This window comes from Pteropus alecto, unplaced genomic scaffold (assembly GCF_000325575.1).
Source record: "Pteropus alecto unplaced genomic scaffold, ASM32557v1 scaffold237, whole genome shotgun sequence".
Classification (NCBI taxonomy): domain Eukaryota; kingdom Metazoa; phylum Chordata; class Mammalia; order Chiroptera; family Pteropodidae; genus Pteropus; species Pteropus alecto.
In genome coordinates this window covers 2,380,665-2,399,393 of record NW_006440624.1, presented here as the reverse complement: position 1 = coordinate 2,399,393, position 18,729 = coordinate 2,380,665, and the positions used below count along the sequence as shown (strand labels likewise).

Here is an 18,729-nt window from a genome sequence, read left to right as displayed (position 1 = left end):
CCCTTCGGTCTATGCAGCAAGCATGTCTACAGAAGCAGAGCAAAAAGCTAATTATAAGCTTTTGGTGGAAAATTCCTCTTCATCACCACAAGAGACTCCTCTCCAACCCATGTCTCATTTACCCTCCACCTGTTTCCGGTTGGTGTCTTATTGGTCTCTACTTAATGGCAAGTAGTTGGATCAACTCTAATTAAATTTGGAAGAAACCTCATGGTTTCAAAATGCCATACAAGCAAATAACAAGAAGTGTGCCAACCAAACACAAACTGTATTATCATCTCTCCAGAAGCAGTTCTATGATAAAATTGTTTAAAATGAGAAATATATAACTATATATAAATATATATGCACATATATATCTATTAATATAGATATATATGTTAAAATAGTTGCAAAGAAAAAAATTGCCTAGCATTTAATAAAATTTTTGTTGACCTACTACTTGTCTGAAGAAAAGTATACTGAAAACTGAGGAAATCAAGAGATAAAATATTATGTAAGCTAGAGAAGTTAACCTGGAAGGCTAGATTTAGATAAACCAGCCTTGCCACCAATGTTCTCATCACATTAAACTGAAATTACTAATAGACGAAGTGAAGTTGTCATGCCCTTGCCCAGGGCATGGCTGTAGGTGAACAAGTAGGCTGTGTTGTTCATCTTGGGAGAGAAAAAGCACACCTTGGGAGTCTCAGTAAAATGGCATTGGGAAGAACTTATTTTAGAATCTGGGCTTCATTAGGTGAATTTGATGAGGGATTAGGAAGCAGGGCTTTACCTGGGATTGGACGTTGTCAGGAAGTGAGACAATTCTGTAGTTGGGTGTCTTAATAAATCTTATCTAGATGGAGGGAAGGCTAGAGCCACGCTAAAACTGTAGTTGGTAAAGGAGCAGCAGGCACTCGGAGTAGCCAGGGTAGGGGGATGTTTGATCATTTTTGTGGCTTAAACCATGTTCATGACTTTGTGTTCAGATGTGGTTATGAAGTGGTCTTGTTTGTGTCTTGATTCATCGTGGTCACCGGGTGGCTAGTCTGACATCAGTGTTCTATGAAATTATTTATTTCAAAAAAAAAAAAAAACACTAAGATCTCGCTGAGAGTGCCAAGCCGACTCCTGAATGTGAGGGGCAATTTTTCTTTCTCAAAACTATACAAGTTTTTCAGTATCTAATCATATAAAGTAAATCTTCCCAATAAACAAAGAAAAAAACTCAAAACAGCTAAAAAAGAGATTTGTAAACTAATAATGTGGGTGCATAGGGGACTGTTTTATCAAGTTAACAGCAACTTTCATTAGGGAAGTTGATAAAATTTCTTACTTTATCCTCACAAATGTGTAAGAGAAGAAAAGGAGCTTACTATGCAGATGAAATGGCTTCGTGTGTTTGTGTGTGTATGTATGTGTTTCATTTGAGCAAATGAAAGCATAGTAGGTACTCAATAAATATGAATAAAATAGATTACAATTATGCATGTACATTTTCCAAAATTAACATCTTCTTGTTATCTCCAAACACCATAGGAGTAGCTGCTCTCCAATCACAGAGAGAAGATGACTTTATATTGGAGGATACAGATTTTCTATTTCTATTATATTCAATTACATACCCTATTTTCACATTTATATTATGTTAATTCTTCATAGGATTTCTAACACTCCTATATTTGCCACTCTAATCTCCTATTTGCAGGCTAGAGAATCAAGCTAATTATTCTTCAATGAATTAGACACAGTTCTACACCATGTATGCTGTTACCTGAATGAATTTAGGCGACTTAATTATCCAACACAAATCTGAAGAATATGATGAAAACAATCAAAAGTGTGGACAGCATGATTAGGTGGCAGCTCAGATCTCTAAATCCATGACATTTGCTATATAATAAAACAGGCAACTGAATCTCAGCTCCTTTCCATTAACAGGCTGCTAATGTTGACAGTTATTCAATTCAAAGTGCAGCTGTAGCCAAAAAAAAAAAAAAGTTGAAAACCACATAATATCACTTATATGTGAGATATAAACCTAAAAACAACAAACGAACAGGACAAACAGAGACTCATGGACATGATCAATAGACTAGTGATTACCAGAAGGTAGAGGGGGAAGGAGGGAGGAGGGAGGTAAATGGGGTCAAAGGGGTCAAATATGTGGTGACAGAAAAAAATCTAACTATGGGAGGTGAACATACAATGCAATATATATGTGCCTGAAATTTACTGGATTTCGTTAAACAATGTCATCATAAAGAAAAATAAATTAAAAATGTTTTTAAAAAGGGACATAACAAAGGGACATAAAATGCAATGTAACTTGACTGACTCCAGATCTGTAAATAAAAATCTACACATTTTGGAAACAATTGGGGAAATTAGAATATGGGCTGGGTATGGATTATAGTATGGAATTATTCATTTCATTAGCTATTATAATGATATTGTGGCTATAAAGAGGGATGTCTCTGTTCTTAAAATATGCAGGCTAAAATATTTAGGGGTAATGTGTGTGTACTATGGTATCTGCAACTTATTTTCAAATGGTTCAACAAAATGTTATAAATATAAATATAGAGAAAAAACAAGTGTGAAACAACGTTAACTGGTGAATCTAAGTGAAGAGTTCATAGCTGTTTATTGTATTATTCTTCAACTTTTCTGTAGACATAAAATTTTTTAAATAAAAAATTGAGAATAAAATAAAAAGCATTTAAGTTCTGCCACGAGAGGGCGCCACAGCCTAAGACCTGAGATGAGATTGGCGATAACTCCGCTGCGGTGTAGCTGCAGTGAGATGTTGCTTTGGATTTCATTGCCTTGTTTTCTTGCTATATTGTATTAAATTGCATTCGAATAAAATGTATTGTATGATATGGAATTATATGGCATCTAGCTGAATCGACTTAAAGAAAATGCTATTTGTTTGTTATTATATTTTTTAATTGATGCTCATAATTGTCATTTTCTTAAGTAACAGTGGCTGAAATGAAGCACAACAAAGCATAATTCATCTCAAGAATGTGTGATTCAATCAATCGTGTGAACAATGGCCTCTTCAGAGCCTAGAACATTGTTTGCACACAGTAGGCATTCAAGAACATATTTCAATGAATTAAACATGGTTCTATTCTATGTATACTATTGTCTAGGTGACCTTAGGAAACTTATTAAATCAAATGTTTCTCAAAGTGGGTCCCCTGGTTACCTATAGTCAAATCATCCGGGTGTCCAACTCAAACGTTATATCTCAACTACCTTAGACCTAATATATCAACACTCCTGTGAGGTGATGGTGGTGGTAGTGGATAATCTGCGTTTTTAACAAGTATCTCATGTGTATATTGAAGTTTCAGAAGCACTGGCTTAGTTTACTCCTGGTCTCAGTTTTCTCTCTTTCTTCATCTGAGGAATAAATGAATTAACTAAATTAATCCTTTGGTACAAGAGCCTTTGTGGTGTCATCTCCACTTGTAAGCAATAGAAAAGTCAGTCCTCATAGTTGTAGAAGCTCAGCCCGGGAAGACTGAGATTTAAGCCTCATTAATCACTTCTGGTCCCTCTCTCAGCCACCAACAAGGGCCTGGATGTGACCGCAAGGGAGCCCCAACCTGGGCACAGAGTCCAGCAGCTAAGACGGAGGAAGGGTTTGCATCCAGTTCTGGAAAGAGAAGCAGCAAACATCTATTCCAAAGGCTAATCCCTAAACCAGAAGCGTAGTATCACCTGGCAACTTGTTAAAAATGCAAATTCTTGGATTTCATCAAGGACATACTGACTCAGAAACTCTAGGGCTGAGGTTCAGTAGTCTGTATTCTATAAAGTCCTTGGGTGATTCTGACACATGCTGAAGTTTAAGAACCAATGCTTTGTCTGCATGTGGTGTCCTGGCACAAACTGAACCGGGAGAACATGAGTCACTGCCCTGATTCCCTTTGTCCCTGTGGTTTCTGGGTGTGCAGTGGCTGCAAGGTTGGGCCTCTTCATGCATCAGACAGGATCTTTAGCAAGAAAATCCTCTTGGAAAGTCTCCTAGACCCTTAAATAATTACTAAAAACACTTCTATAAACATAAGTACTTAATTATTCTCACAATGGCACTTTGAAGCAGAAATAAGAGAAAGATATCACCATTTTGTTAGTGGTATCCATGCAACTAAATCATGTGAAAAAAGGTAAGCTTTGTTAAGATTCAGGGGAAACAGTTCCTTTGAAATTCTCTATCAGAACATATTATCTATTAGGCTAAAAATTTAATCCCAAAATATGATAGCAGCCTAAGCTGTTCACATACATGGATGAGAATGGTACTCAGCATTATGTCTTGAGGTTTCAAGAAGGCCTTCACTGTATATTTGGCAAAATAGTCCATCCTTATTGCGCCCCTCTATAATAAAAGGCCCATGCTATAAGAACTCATTAAAATAAAATTTAAACCATGTCTTTCACCTAATAACGTAGTCCAAAGTAAATATAATCATTGGTGTATTCATTCATTTGTTAATTTAATCAATCAACAAAATTTTTAGTGTCTACTACATTCCAGGCATAATTGGAACCCCTAATATGGTAGCAGTGAGCAAAAGAGACGAAAATTTGTGTCCTCATGGAATTTATTGTGTAGTGGAAGGGAATAAACAATACACAAACAGAAAAGTGAAAAGTAATAAGCACTATGGAGAAAACATGGCAAGGAAGGGAGTAAGGTGACGTTGAGTGGGGTAGGGTTGCAATTTTAATTGGGGTAATCAGAGGAGTAATTGCCGCAAAAATGACAATTCAGCATGAATTTGACGTAAGCCATATGGATGTCTCATCTGGGGGAAATGTATGTCAGGTAGAGGGGACAGCAACTGCAAACACTCTAAGTCTTCTCCAGGAGGGAAATGTGGCTGGAAAAAAACAAAAAAAAGAGCAGTATAGAGAGGATTGGAAAACGTGTTCAACTGTATAATAAGCCAGATTGCATAGAGTCTTTAGAGTCACTGTCAAGACTTCAGTTTTGACTGAGTGAAATAAGGAGCCACTTGAGCTTTCTTAAGCGTTATGAATGACATGATCTAAAAGATGATATTTAAATAGTTCTCCGAAAGGATCACTTTGAGAATAGGCTGTGTGGGAGAAGCACAATGGAAGCAAGAGACCAATTATTAAATTTTCCAAAATCCATGAGTGAGAGGATGATGCCTCCAACCAGATGGCACATGGAGGTGTTAATAATTGGAGCATCCTAGATACATTCTGAAGAAAGAACAAATAGGATTTGCCCATGGATTGGATGAAGTAGGAAAGAAAGAGGAGCTGAGGCTGTCTCTATATTTTATGGCCTGAACAACTGGAAGAATAGTTTACTAAGGTGGAAAAAATGCAGTTTGGGGTGAGTGCTAATCAGGAGTTTGCTTTCAGACATTAGATTTGAGATGCCTATTGGGAGCCTCAGGATAAAGCCCTCCAGGTTGAACATTAGCCTCTCCCATAAAGAAACCCAGCAGCATTGGAAGTGGTGTGGCCTCAAGTAGTCGCAGATGGGGTCAGGGAGGAGAATACAGGAAGTCTGGTTTGAAATCATAAGATCTTGGTCTGGATTTAGGAAGCTAAATTGTGAGTAAAATAATGCATGGATTCTCAACTCCCGTCCCTGCTATATCTCTTTACCTTTTCCCTGGGCCTTAATTTCGCTGGCATGGGTACTAGAGGATGAGATAGCTGGTAAGATTGGTGTGGATTGATGGTCACGAATAAAATTAGGAAGAGGAAAAAGAGCTGCCCCCCAAAACCCCCCACACTCTTTTCTACCTCATGCACTGACTATTATGAAAGAACACTAGTCTCTAGAAAGATGCAGTGGAAATTTAAATTTTTTTCCTTTTGTCTACTGCCCTTAAGAGCTACAGTATTTGAAAACTCATTAAATTCAAAGCCCATTTAATTGTATACAACACCCTGAGAAGATTATACACTTCCTGACATCAATATTATAAAAACCTGGTGTGTGTGTGTGTGTGTGTGTGTGTGTGTGTGTGTGTGTTTATATTTATATATGTATATGGGTGTGCACGTGTGTATGTTGGAAAGAAGAGACGGGCAAAACCGGCAACTACTTTAGGCACTAAAACAACAGCTAACATTTACGCATGCATGCTCTGTGCCAAGAATTGTTCTCAAAGTTTTGCACATTCACTGTGTTTACTCATTTAATCCTCACAACCACCCTAGGAAGAAGATATTACTATTTTCATCATTACCTCTGTTTTACAGATGGGGAAACTAAGACACAGGGAAGTCAAAAGCAGAGACAGGATTTAGAGAGGCTACTGGGTTACAGGGCCTCTCTCCCTGGGGTCCATTTAAAAGGCACTGGATGAATGAGACCACCTAAATCTCCAGTTCAATTCTATTCCACTGATACTGCTAAAAAAGATTTTTCTACAATAGCTTTCTTGTTCAGACCTTTACTTGCAGGAACATGTTGGGAGTTTGGAACTTTTGCCTATAAGATAGAAAATGACAGATTAGGGGAATGGAATGTCACATTTCAAGACATGTCTGAAAAAAAAACAAAAGATTTAGAACATCGGGTTTTTCTCCTCCTTCACTCCTTCCTTTCAACCATGCTTTACTGATATTCTTTTTCTTACTGACAAGATCTATGTGGTCCAAAACCAAAAGAAAACACCCTTAATTTAGTTTCTCCCTAGACTACAGGTTTGCTGGGCATTGAAGGGACTGCATTTGTCTGCCAGAGGTCAGTCGTAAAGGGTGGCACAACTAAAATGTTAAAGAAAAGATTGATCTGATATTACATAATTCAAGAAACGTCTCCATCTCTGCAACAGTAATGTAACGATAATTGCAGTCACCATTTAATGAGTAACCAGTATTGGTTGCGCAGTATCATAATACTCTCACTCATTCATAAGATAATGCTACAAGGAATTATCTCCAGTTTACAGATCAGGAAACTGAGGTTTCCTCATTCTCCTCGGGCTCCCTTCACTGCAGCTACACTGGATTCTTCTTGGTCTTTTAATTTTTCCTGCTCCCTTCTTTTCTGCACATTCTATTTCTTCTGTCTATAATGTTTTTCTCCCAATCTCCCTTAAATTATAATACAGTTTAGAACTGATATAAATATGTAATTATACATTCATTAGTGTAATTTTTAAATAATATTTGTTTCCCACTTGATACTCTGAGGCTCATGAGTGTGGGGATTGTTGGTGCCTTTGCTCACTATCATCTTATCAGAAATTACTGCAATACCAAGGACATAGTAGGAGCTCAACTATATAGGTTACATTAATTAATTTGCCCAAATTGGCAGAGCTAAAAATCAAAACAAGTTCTGCCTGGCTCCAAAGCCTAAACTATCTACCTCTAATATATTCATGACTTTTAGGAAAAGAAATCAACTTTCAATTAATAACATATAAAGAGATGCCAAGAAAATGGAGGCTGGCAGATGACAGCATAATCACAGTTGCAAAACATAAGCTTTTGGCTGAATAACATTGCAAAATCCTTCAAATTTGTGCAGACACGCTGTTCTACTTGTCTTCTCTCACAATTACTTCTCCATCTACCTGAAAATCTGTGGCTTTGGTTTGTACCACTCTTTCTATTTTGTCTGCATCTCAGACTTAATTTCGGTTACCTTCAGTCTAAGTTTTTGGAAAAGATGAAAATGATACTTGAGTCAGAATGAAAATGTGAAAATTTCAAAGTGTTTTTCTAATTTTTTTATTGTCCAGAGTCTACTTTCCTTTTACTTTTAGTCTATCACTCAGTTATAACTCATAACATCAGTCTTGGGAGCATCATTTTGTCACCCTTGCCTGCTTACTCCTCAGTAAATAGTGATAACAACCTCTATGTATTGAGCAACTATTATGTGCAAGATACATAGCTCTTCACTTGCATCTTGCATCTCCTTACATAATATGACTCTAATCTGAGGTCTCTGTTAAGGTCTTTCTTCATTTTATAAATGAGGAAACTAGTGCTCCAAGAGTTTAACTGCCCAAAGTCACACATTGAGTATGGAGCAGGACCAGAATTCAAATCATATCTGATCTCAATGCCTCTGTGTTCTTTATTCCACACTGTAAAATGGCTAAAACATTTTAACTCAATTTAAAAGAATAAAACCAGTCATCTCCAGTGTTGGGGCTGCTTGAACTTTACAAATATAGTGTAGGGGTGGGTGCCAAGCTACGCTTACCTTCCATTATCTCAATCAAACTTGCTTTCCCCCTCTTATTTCTCTCTCTGCTTGCTTCTCCATAAAGAAAACTAAGAGGACCCAACTAAATGGTTACCTAGAAAACGTCTGAGAAACTAATTCTATATTATCTCTGAGAAGAAGGTTAAAAAGTAAATATTATTTAAATACCTCTTTTGTGTCAAGTGTTTTACAAATGCTAACCCATTTACAGCAATGCACAGAATATTATTCTCATTCTGTAAATGAGGGAGACTTAGGTTAAGAAACTACATCTCAGAGTTTAGTTAGGAGTCTTTCTTTCTCCCTTTATAAACTATTTCTGGGCAAATTCATTACCAGAAAAATGCTGATGACTCTCAAATCTAGTACTCTAGGTCCCGCCCATATCTTTGTTTCCAATCAGTGATTCTCAGTTTTTTGTTTCTGAACTCCCTTTACACTCTTCAAAATTATTGAGGACCTCAAAGAATTTTTGCTTGTGTAAATTATATTTATCAATGTTTACCACGTTAAAAATTAAAACTGAAAAAATATTTAATTTATCTGTTAATTTATTTTCAAAAATCAACTCATTACATTATTACTCATATATCACATTTTATGAAAAATGATCATATAACGCACTTTATTTTCCAAAACAAATTTCTTGAGAGTGCTATGTTACAGTTTGCAAATTTCTTTGATATCTATCTTAATGGAAAAATCATCTGGATTTCCATATCTGTTTCTGTATTTAATACATTATAATAGTGACAAAACCTGGTGCTATACACATAGATGGTTGGAAAGAGTAGTATTTTAATAGTTTCTCCTTTTCAAAAAATTTTGGTAGTTGTGAAAATTCTTTTTTGATACTACACAATCTCAAAAAAGTGAGCTGCAATGTGGAACCTAAAATCGTATCAACGAACTTTTTACACCGTGTTATAATAAAATCCACTGATCTATTTTGAACTTTATATGAATCTTTTACCCATGCAAGAGTTTGTGACATTATGTTTTAGTCATTTAGAAAATATTCATTTACTGACTTATGTAGATTTTCTAAATGTTAACCTGTTTCATTATCTAATATCAAAAAAATCACACTTGTCAATATCATCACTGGTTTCATCAGTAAAGTCTTAAAGTATTGGAAAACCTCTTCTAAATAATATACTCAAAAAAAAAAAAAGTCACATAAAGCATTCTCAACATCATTAGCCATTAGGGCAACGTAGATTAAAAGCACAATGAGAGACCACTATATCCCTAAGAGAATGGCTAAAATTAAAAAGACTAACCATGCTAAGTGTTGGTGAAGATGTGGAAAAATTAGAATTCTTCCTTGGACAGAATGGGGAGAAGGATCATGAGGATACTGCTCGGGGTGACAGACATTGTTCATTATTGTGAGTGTGATAATTTCATGGTGGCATACATATGTCAAAACTTAAATTTATACTTTAAGTATGTGTTTATTCTATATGTTATACTCAGTAAAACTCAATACTCAATACAAAACTCAATTGTCCAATCTGAAAATTGAAGAAATGTACTTAGAATATTTCTTTCCCTTAACTTTCATATTGCATATTGACAAGTAATATAAATTTCACCTATAAAAGATAATTATAAAATTATCCCCAATTTTACTATCAGCACCTGCAAAGACAGAAAGATTGATGAGAAATGTCTGATAGAAGCTCCATAAACATTTGTTAAGTAAGAGAATGAATCTTCATCAAAATCCCCAGACATTCCAAGTAAATGTGCAAGCTAAGTACAATCCTGTGGTTACTATACAGATGCAGTTTCAAGACAAGCAAAATAATCTATTGTAATGAGGAACAGATCAGTAGCTTCCTACAGGCAGGGATGAAGGACTACAAAGGGGCATGAGGGGAAAATGTGGGAGTAGTGGAAATATTCTCCATTTCGATTGCAGAGATGGTTACAGTTACACTCATTCATCAAAACTCAAACTGTACACTTAAAATAGGTGCCTTGTATTATATATAAACTATACCTCAATTAAATTAATTTAAACAGAAAAATTAGATCATAGTAGAGGAGAAATTTGGGAACTATTCTACTTTCTTAGGATTGTTGAACCAATAAAAAATGAAAGTGGCAAAACTACATAATATTAGATGTCAAAAGCAAAGACTACCTGCAAAAATTAGAAAAAAAAATACATAGCCTAAAGGAGAGTGGCTCAGATAGACTAATATTTATTCCAGATCAGCATTTTATTATAACTAATGAGTACACAACCCAAAAGAAATGTAATTACATTACTCAAGCATTTAACCTAGTTCTGAGATATGCTGTGACCTGGGTGAGGTCAAAATTTTACCCCAGGAAGGATTCTTTAGTGCAAACAAGATATGCTCAAGAGGCTGCATGTTGTAGCTATAACAAACACAAGGTCAACTATATCTTGTTTTCTGAAATTAAACTAGCACCTATGCTTGGAATATATGACCTGTATGTAGCTGGAGTTATTAAAGGTGGTACAGAAAGCATTGTGGATTCATCTAAGAAAACAGTAGTCAATTGTGCATAACATTGTTTTAAGTCTTCCACTATGTATGATACTTTTAAAATAAAAAACAAAACAAAACACTTTGTTATCCCCAAGCATAACTACTGAGCCAAGTGGCCAAGCGTATGCTATAAGCAACAGGATGTTTTGAATGAATGTAGGATTATGGGAGCTGTCACTAACGTAGTTCTTTAGCAATGGGGCACATAAAGGTACAAGTACAGAACACATCACTTATAGTCTGAATTAATGTGAATTGTGTTATTAGTATTTCATGTATTCTGTATAGGAATCAGACTAAATAATGAAGTTTTTTTGGTTAGAAGTGTGATCACTATTACAAATACATCCCTAAAGAATATCCAGGTGACAACTTCATTTCCATACTATTCAACTACTGATATTGAGGTTTAAGTACATTGATCTTCATTGCTTACAAGCTGTGGTCACTTGAAATAAAATTTTCATTCAATACATTTATTATCATTATTATTATTATTATTATTTTATTCATTCTTTTCCAAAACTTGAAATATCTTGTAGAATATTAAGAAGTGTGTGCATTTAGGGAGAAGGAATAAAGAAACAGAATGAAATACGAATCAAATTGGCTAAATGTCATATTTAGAAAAACAGCAATCACTGTCACATTCTATTGAATTTCTTTGTTTTGTACACAATTATCCATTTTAAAAAGCAGTAATATTTAGGGTGGGAGAATAATTACTGCTCATTTTGTTTATTTAAAAATGCTTCTCCATTCATTCGAAAGGTACCTTTGTTAAAAGAAAAACAAAAACAACATTTTGCCTCCTGCTTCTTAAAATCTATCAAAACACCCTGTGTTCCTCACTGTCACTGAATTTTGAATCTCTTCTCTCCTGTGGCAGAAAAGACCAAGTGGCCTTCATCTTGATGTTGAAGATTGTCAGGTCGTCTTATTGTTCTTTTTAATGACCATCTCTGCCCCTGCTGGCACACAGTATTTTTTTTTTTTTTTTTTTTTTGAGGGCAGACTATCACATGCAGTGCCTTATTTCAATGAGTCCGGGATCTTGGAAGTTTGACTACCCTACATTCTCCTACTGTTGGCCCTTGAGGGCTCGTTTGCTGGTTTTAGCAGGGGATCTCAGCTACTCTTACACCTCTGACCAAAGAATGGTCCTCTTCTGTCACGGAAAGTTGTCTTCTTCCACCTAGAAGACTGCACAGCTTTTGGAGGAACTGACACGGAGCGGTTGAGAAACAAAGGGACACCAGCCTTGCCGAGCCAGTCAGATCAGCCAGATCAACCCTGGTGACCAATGGAATGACAGATATCCCAGCCAGATCACCCTTGCATTCCAGTAATTTCTCAGTGACTGACTAAACTGAATTATTTCCACTGGCCATTACACTATTGGAAACCAGTCTATATTGAAGATAAGAAACTGCCTCTTATAGGAGAAAAAAATACATTAAAATAGAAATTATTTTTATTACTTCTCAATTAATAGAATTATTTTTTATTGTTCAAGTTATAAAAGGAGTTGTGAGGCACTCATCCTCATCATTAGGACAAATCATAGCCTGATTCAAAAGTCAGTGTAACTGCAGAATATACAATAACTACAGAAGGGTGAGGCTTTTTAAAAATTCATCGACTACCCAAAAGTTTTTAAATGACCTGTATGTACATCGATAACAACATTGCTTTAATTAAAGTTTTGGTGTAATTTTAAAGAGGAACTTCTCCTCCCTTCTCTTATTTTTCTCAATGAAGAATTTTTCTTTTTTAAATCAAAGTTCTAAAGTTTTTGTTTTTATGGGAAAGCAATTACATGTTCCTTAATTTAAACAGGATATGACAGCTTATTCTACAAGCTCAAGATAAATGTTGGGATTTTCCCTAGAGAATGTTTTAATTTATTAAAGTCTCCGTGGCAAAATTCCCAATTCTAAAATATATTTATTTCAAGCTCGTTGTATTGAAAAAGTAATTTGTCATGCTGCCTCACAATGAGAGCCGGGCTTCCTTATTAAGGCAATTTCCAGTCCGGTTTTTATTTGAAGTCTCCTCAATGTTTGAGGCTACACTTTTTTCTTTTCTCCTTCATTTAGTGCATAGCCTGGGCTTTGAGGACAGCCTCAGATATGAAATGAGGAATAAGGCCAAGAAATGAACTGATATGAGTGGTCCATGGTTCACGCAGTATTAGAATCAGACAATTTCTCGTACACCATGTATTTTCTTCAAGTTACAATCATTTCTAAATATTTTTCCAGAGTGATTTAATAGTCTGTGGAAATGGCCTAATCTCAAGATAACGCACATCTTTTTTCTTCTCCTGCTTTTCTGTTCCATTTCTATGGTTCATTGCATCCTCGAAGCAGAATTGTGGTAGGAACGTATTGTGATGCAAGGGTCTCTCTTGCTTTCCATTTAACAATATATCGGTGTGTATGCACATTTGTGTGTTTGTGTGCTCTCAGAGGTTTGTGTGAGAAAAACACACCAGATGTATCGGTTAGCCTTTGTTCTAAAACACCACACCAAAATTTAGTGGCTTAACTCAACAGCCATTGATGTAACTCACAGTTCTGTGGTTGGCACTTTGGGCTGGACTCATCTGGGCAGTTCTGCTATTCTCAGCTGAACTCATTTGTGGGTCTTTAGTCAGCTACAGGTTAGCTTAGTGGCTCTGCTTTTAAGCTGTCAGCTCGGGTAATGGGACAACTGGGCGGAGGGTCTCATCATCCCACAGGCCAGCCCAGGCTTGTTTAGAGAGTAAGTTCCAGTGCACAACTGAGTTTCAACCCTCTGCTTTATAACACTTGGTATTGAGCCATTGATCAAAATAGATCACATGGCCAAGCCCAGAACTACTGTAGGAAAACCCTTCTGAAGGATATCAGAAGTCAGGAAAATCAGAACCATTATGGCAGTCAATCCAGCACTCACTCCAATGCCCTCAAAGAAGTCATTAAACAAGAAAAATATCTATTTTTAAGAGCCTTTCTTCCCTGGGCCTGAAGTCATCAACTCCGCCACCAACACACATACTCTTTGACTTTACTGCTTGTCTGCTCCTGGCTATCAACTCTATGCTTACTGCTCTGTTTTGAATTTTGTTCCTGGAACAGACTAAGCTGTTCCTGCCTCACTGCCTTGGCACTTGGTACTGCCTCTGCTACGAAAGCTCTGTACATAGTACTTGCCTCATGGAGTTTATAACTTCCTGATTACAGATTTGCCTGCTGGTCTAGGAGAAATTGCCAATGACAATAGTAAATGATGAAAATACTAAATATAAACTAAATCATTATTATTCTATAGTGAGCAACTATCTTTAGCATTACAAGGTTAAGATAATCAAGAAAAATTTGTGCTTAGTATTTGATAATAATGTTCTTTCGAATCAAGAAAAATATATATTTATCTACTCAACACATATTTATTAAACCACCATTATTTGTTCATGAGCCAATGTTTCTTAAGTTACTTACATGGGCCTGGCATTCTTCTAGGAACTGAGGACAGAGTAGTGAACCTAGAAGTCACAGTCTCTATTCTATTAGAGCTTATGTTTTAATGCGAAGAAGGGTGAAATAAACAGGTCCCTCAAAACAACAAATATGCACTCAATAATAAACAGAACTGTAAAATACATTCGTATAGTGATAACTTCCATTAGTACAATAAAACAGGGGACCGTGATAAAGATTGGAGGCCTTACTTGGATCGAATGGTCATGGAATGCCTCTCTGAAGAGAAATATTTAGGGGGAAAAAAAAACCCAGAAAAGTTAAAAGAAACCAGCTGTGACAAGAACAGAGCTTTCTTAGCAGAGACTGTACCAAGTGTGAAGGCAGTGAGTCAGGAACAGCTTGGTCTGTTCCAGGAACAAAATTCAAAACAGGGCAGTAAGTATAGAGTCAATAGTCAGAAGCAGACAAGCAGTAAGGTCAAAGAGTGTGTGTATTGGGGGAAGAAGGGGAGTCCTTTTAGTAAAAGAAATCAGAGGTGGTATTGTTACCTGATTTTTGTTTGTAGAAGACTATGCTGGCTACAGGTGAAGGAAAATAGACTGTAGTGGGACAAGAGTTGAGGCAGTACCAATTAGGAGGTCATCTGTAGTATCTGAGCAAGAAGTGATGCTGGCCTAAGCTAGAGGGCAGTGGCTATGCAGAGGCTAAGATGCAACATCGGTGCTTGTGGGAAATGGAAGGAGGAGACAAAGGAACTCAAAAGTGACTGTATTCAGCATTTGGCCTGAGCAACCATGATCCTGTCAGTCACTGTACTAAGCTTTAGGGATAAAATAGAGAATAAGATACAGCACTTGCCTAGTGGAGTTTATAATCTATAATTATTTAATAAATGCTACTCGGTTAATAGCTTAATAATTTTAAAAATTAAGTTAGATTTAAATATCTCAGTTTTTAATATCATAAAGTCCAGGTGGGTTGAAATGTTGAAATTTAATAAAAAAGTAATAGCTAAACAAATAAGCTAGAAGGAAAATATATGTATATTTTAAGAATGGGAAAGCTTTTTAACACTGAGATGTAAGCAATAAAGAAAAATATTAATGGATTGACTAAATTTTTAAATTTTTTATGTCAAAACTCTACTATAAGCAAACTAAAAGGCAAACAATACTGGGAAATGTAGTCACAGCATATATGATGAAGAGTTGCTGTCTTTAATTATATAAAGAGATCTTATAAATCAATACAGAAAAGATGAACAAAAAGTACAATAAACCAAAAAAAAAAAAAAACAAAACCCAGAAATACAGGATGTCTAAAGAAAAAGTTCAATCTTATGGATAATCAATAATGTACATATTTTAAAATAGAATGTGTGTTTTCTTTTTAGCTTTCAAATGAGTAAATGTTCAAAAGAAGAATAATAATCCAGGAGTTACCCTAAGAGTATAACACTGACACTTTGTTTTGAGCGAAATTCTTTAAAAATGTCATTCTCTTTCATTTGGCAACTTCATTTGTTGAATGAAGCTAAAAGGCATAATCATCGTTGTGTATAGTTATAAACATTTACTGCAGTGTTGTATATAGTTATATAAATTTTCACAATAAGGGACTGATGAACCAAATAATGGTATATTCATATTGTGTAATATACTGCAGCTAGTTAAAATCACATTGCAGAAAAAAAAAAACTAACTGACAAATGGTAAATTGTTGATAATATGTTCTATGTGATAAAAGCAGGTTATAAAACAATAAGCCAAATGTAGTAGCATGTTGATAAATACCCACAGAGAAACTATGTCAATAAAGACATTCACCAAATTATTTACAGTAACTATATTTGAGAGACGGAATTGTAGGTGATCTTTTTCATCTACATTTCTGTTTTTTAAATTCTCCACATTATACATGTGTACTTATGTATTTTCATATTACAAAATAAAAATTGCATGTTTATAAAAGAGTAAGTACTCAAAAACAAAAGGAGTCAGTGAGCCTCCAACTAAAGGAAACAAGTTGCAAATCAATAATTGGAATAAAACTTTCCAGGAGGCTTGCAGAAAAAAAAAAAATGCCAAACAAGTTGCCCCGAGACTAATAAATAAAAGACCCCCGCAGAGTGCAGACAATAGAGGTAGAGCTTGGATCTGAACAAAGACATTCTGGAGCCTAGGAGCTGTAGACACTGCAGGTCTGTTAGTCATCATTCAAAGGTCAGCCCATACCGGCAGGGGGGTGTAGTGCCAACATGGCAATCAAACTAATACCCACAAGTAACACCAAGTCACATTGTCTTCACATATGAGGTGATAGAAATTTTTATTGTTACCCAATAAGGCCATTTGACTAATTCTGTTCAGTTTATTAAAATAGCCCAAAGAATGGAAAATTTTATTCCTTCTGATCTCTGTATATCACAAATTAACTAAAATAAACTGGCCAACTTTTTGAACATATAGAACCCTTAAAATACTATATCTATTGAACATCTAATCTGAAAATCTTTAGTGATGATCAGTCTGTGAATTTGATGCTTGAACACACAGGACACCAGAAATCAACTCTGCCTACTAAACTCATTGCAACAGTATTTAATTCCTTTCGAGGGCTCTAAGATTTATACTTGAAAAATAACCTTTAAAAAATTATCAACAAGACCGGGAAATGTGTGTGTATGTGTGTGTGTGTGTGTGTGTGTGTGTAAATAAAAACATGAAATTGCAGGTAGTAAAGAAAAGCAAAATCTCCAAAATCTGAGGGTTTCTAAGTCTTAGGTGACTTCCTCCTTTCTTTTTCTTTCTTTCTTTTTTTGTTTTTTCTGTGTCAATGCCTTTATCCATTCTTTTCTTTAGAAACTGGGGTATAACTGACGTATGAAATTATATTAGTTTCAGGTGTGCAACATAATGATTTGATGGTTGTATATATTGCAAAATGATCACAACAGGTCTAGTTAACTTTTTGAAATTGGAGGTAGTAAGGAAAAGCAAAATCTCCAAATCCAATTCAATAGGTAACAACTAAATTGTTATTCATTTCCTCATTTATACTTTACTACAATGTTTTAACACTTTGATGTCTACCAAATTCTTCTGAGGAGCTTATAAAAAAAAAAATACAGATGCCAGTAGCCTACCCCAGACCTACTAGATCAGAGACGCATAGGTGCCAAGGCCTACGGGTATATGGGTTTAGCAAGTTATATTAGGATTCTGGTGTGCCCTGAGGTCTGAGAAGCACTGTCTTGAGTGAAAAGGTGCTGGCGGGCAAAAGAGGTGGTGGTGGGGAACAGGAAAAGAAAATCATGAAATTTCTAATTGAAAGAGAAAAATTTTAAAAGACAGGTGAAAAATGACATTCAGTCATAGTTGCTGTCATTTCTTACATAGAATATTTCTCTATAATCTAGATAGTAGAGATTAGAATCTGTCCAATTCAGCGGTTAAAATGTTAACCAGAATGTCAATTCACTTCTCCTCAAGATATGTGACAAGGAGCAAAGGAGTATTCCTATCAGCTGCTCTTAAGAAAGAAAGTAAACACTCCCAACATGCACTGAGGCGCAGGGAGTGGCTCAGGTTTCTGACACTTCCCTGCGGTGGCAAAAAGGAGTAATAATTAACAGCTTCTTGGGCTTGATGACCCTGCGTGTGGAGGGGCACTGCCAGGAGCAGAGCCCCAGCCTCGGTCAGGTGAGCCGCGTGTGCCCCTCCTCCCACACTTGGCACAGACTTCCGAGACAGGTGAGTGAGCGCTGACTTTCAGACAATCAGTTTGTGACCAAGCAGGGGGACAAACTCTCCGAAGCAAGTTCAGCCCAACAACTACGGTAAAAAGGCTCCTTCTGCTGACAGTATGAATAACAGGTGAAAAGTGGGGATTGGATAAATAACTCCTCTAACCCACTCCCCGAGGTCAAGTTGAGGACATGTTATTAGAAAGTAGAATCCATAAGCAGCCAAGCTGAGTGTGTACCTGTATCACAGCAGCCTGAAACCCGGACATTACTTTCCCTCTTGATTTTCTCAAAGTACCTTTTCCTGACCAAGGTAAGCAAGTGGGAAGGGGGAAAAGGCGGGAAGGAGTCGGGGGAGGCAAGGGCCTGGAGGTTAGTATGGACGTAGCCCCTCCTCCCTTTTCCTCAAGGGAAATAGCTGAATGAGCACTTTACCTGGAATTGTGCTCACTCTTGCAAAGATACTAGGCTCCCGCATGACATCCTTCTTTCTCTGAGTGTTCTCATGGTTACGATATTGTACTGAATCAGCAGACACAAAAGGGCTTTTTAACTGATGGCTCAGATAAACATTTTTTGTTTCCACAAAGTGACAGACACATTCCCCTCACCACCACCCCGTCCCCACCACTCCCCAAAATGAAAAGGATTTCTGATATAAGACCACACTAAAAAAGGCAGGAAGGGAGGGAGAGAGAAAGGGTGAGAGAGAGAGGGAGAGAGGGGGAGGGGAGAGGGAGAGATGAGAGAGAGGGAGGGAGGGAGGGGAGAGAG

The 18,729-nt window shown here is 36.4% G+C and overlaps 1 protein-coding gene across 1 annotated transcript in view; it reads left to right on the top strand.

The window, feature by feature from the left end:
* Nucleotides 1-17,849: 17,849 nt before the first annotated feature.
* Nucleotides 17,850-18,729, top strand: part of RASSF6 (Ras association domain family member 6) — a 47,100-nt gene continuing 46,220 nt past the window's right edge. The window contains exon 1 of the mRNA XM_025050567.1: nucleotides 17,850-17,962. The gene's annotated coding sequence lies outside the window, so the exon portion shown is untranslated. The remainder of the gene's footprint in view (nucleotides 17,963-18,729) is intronic.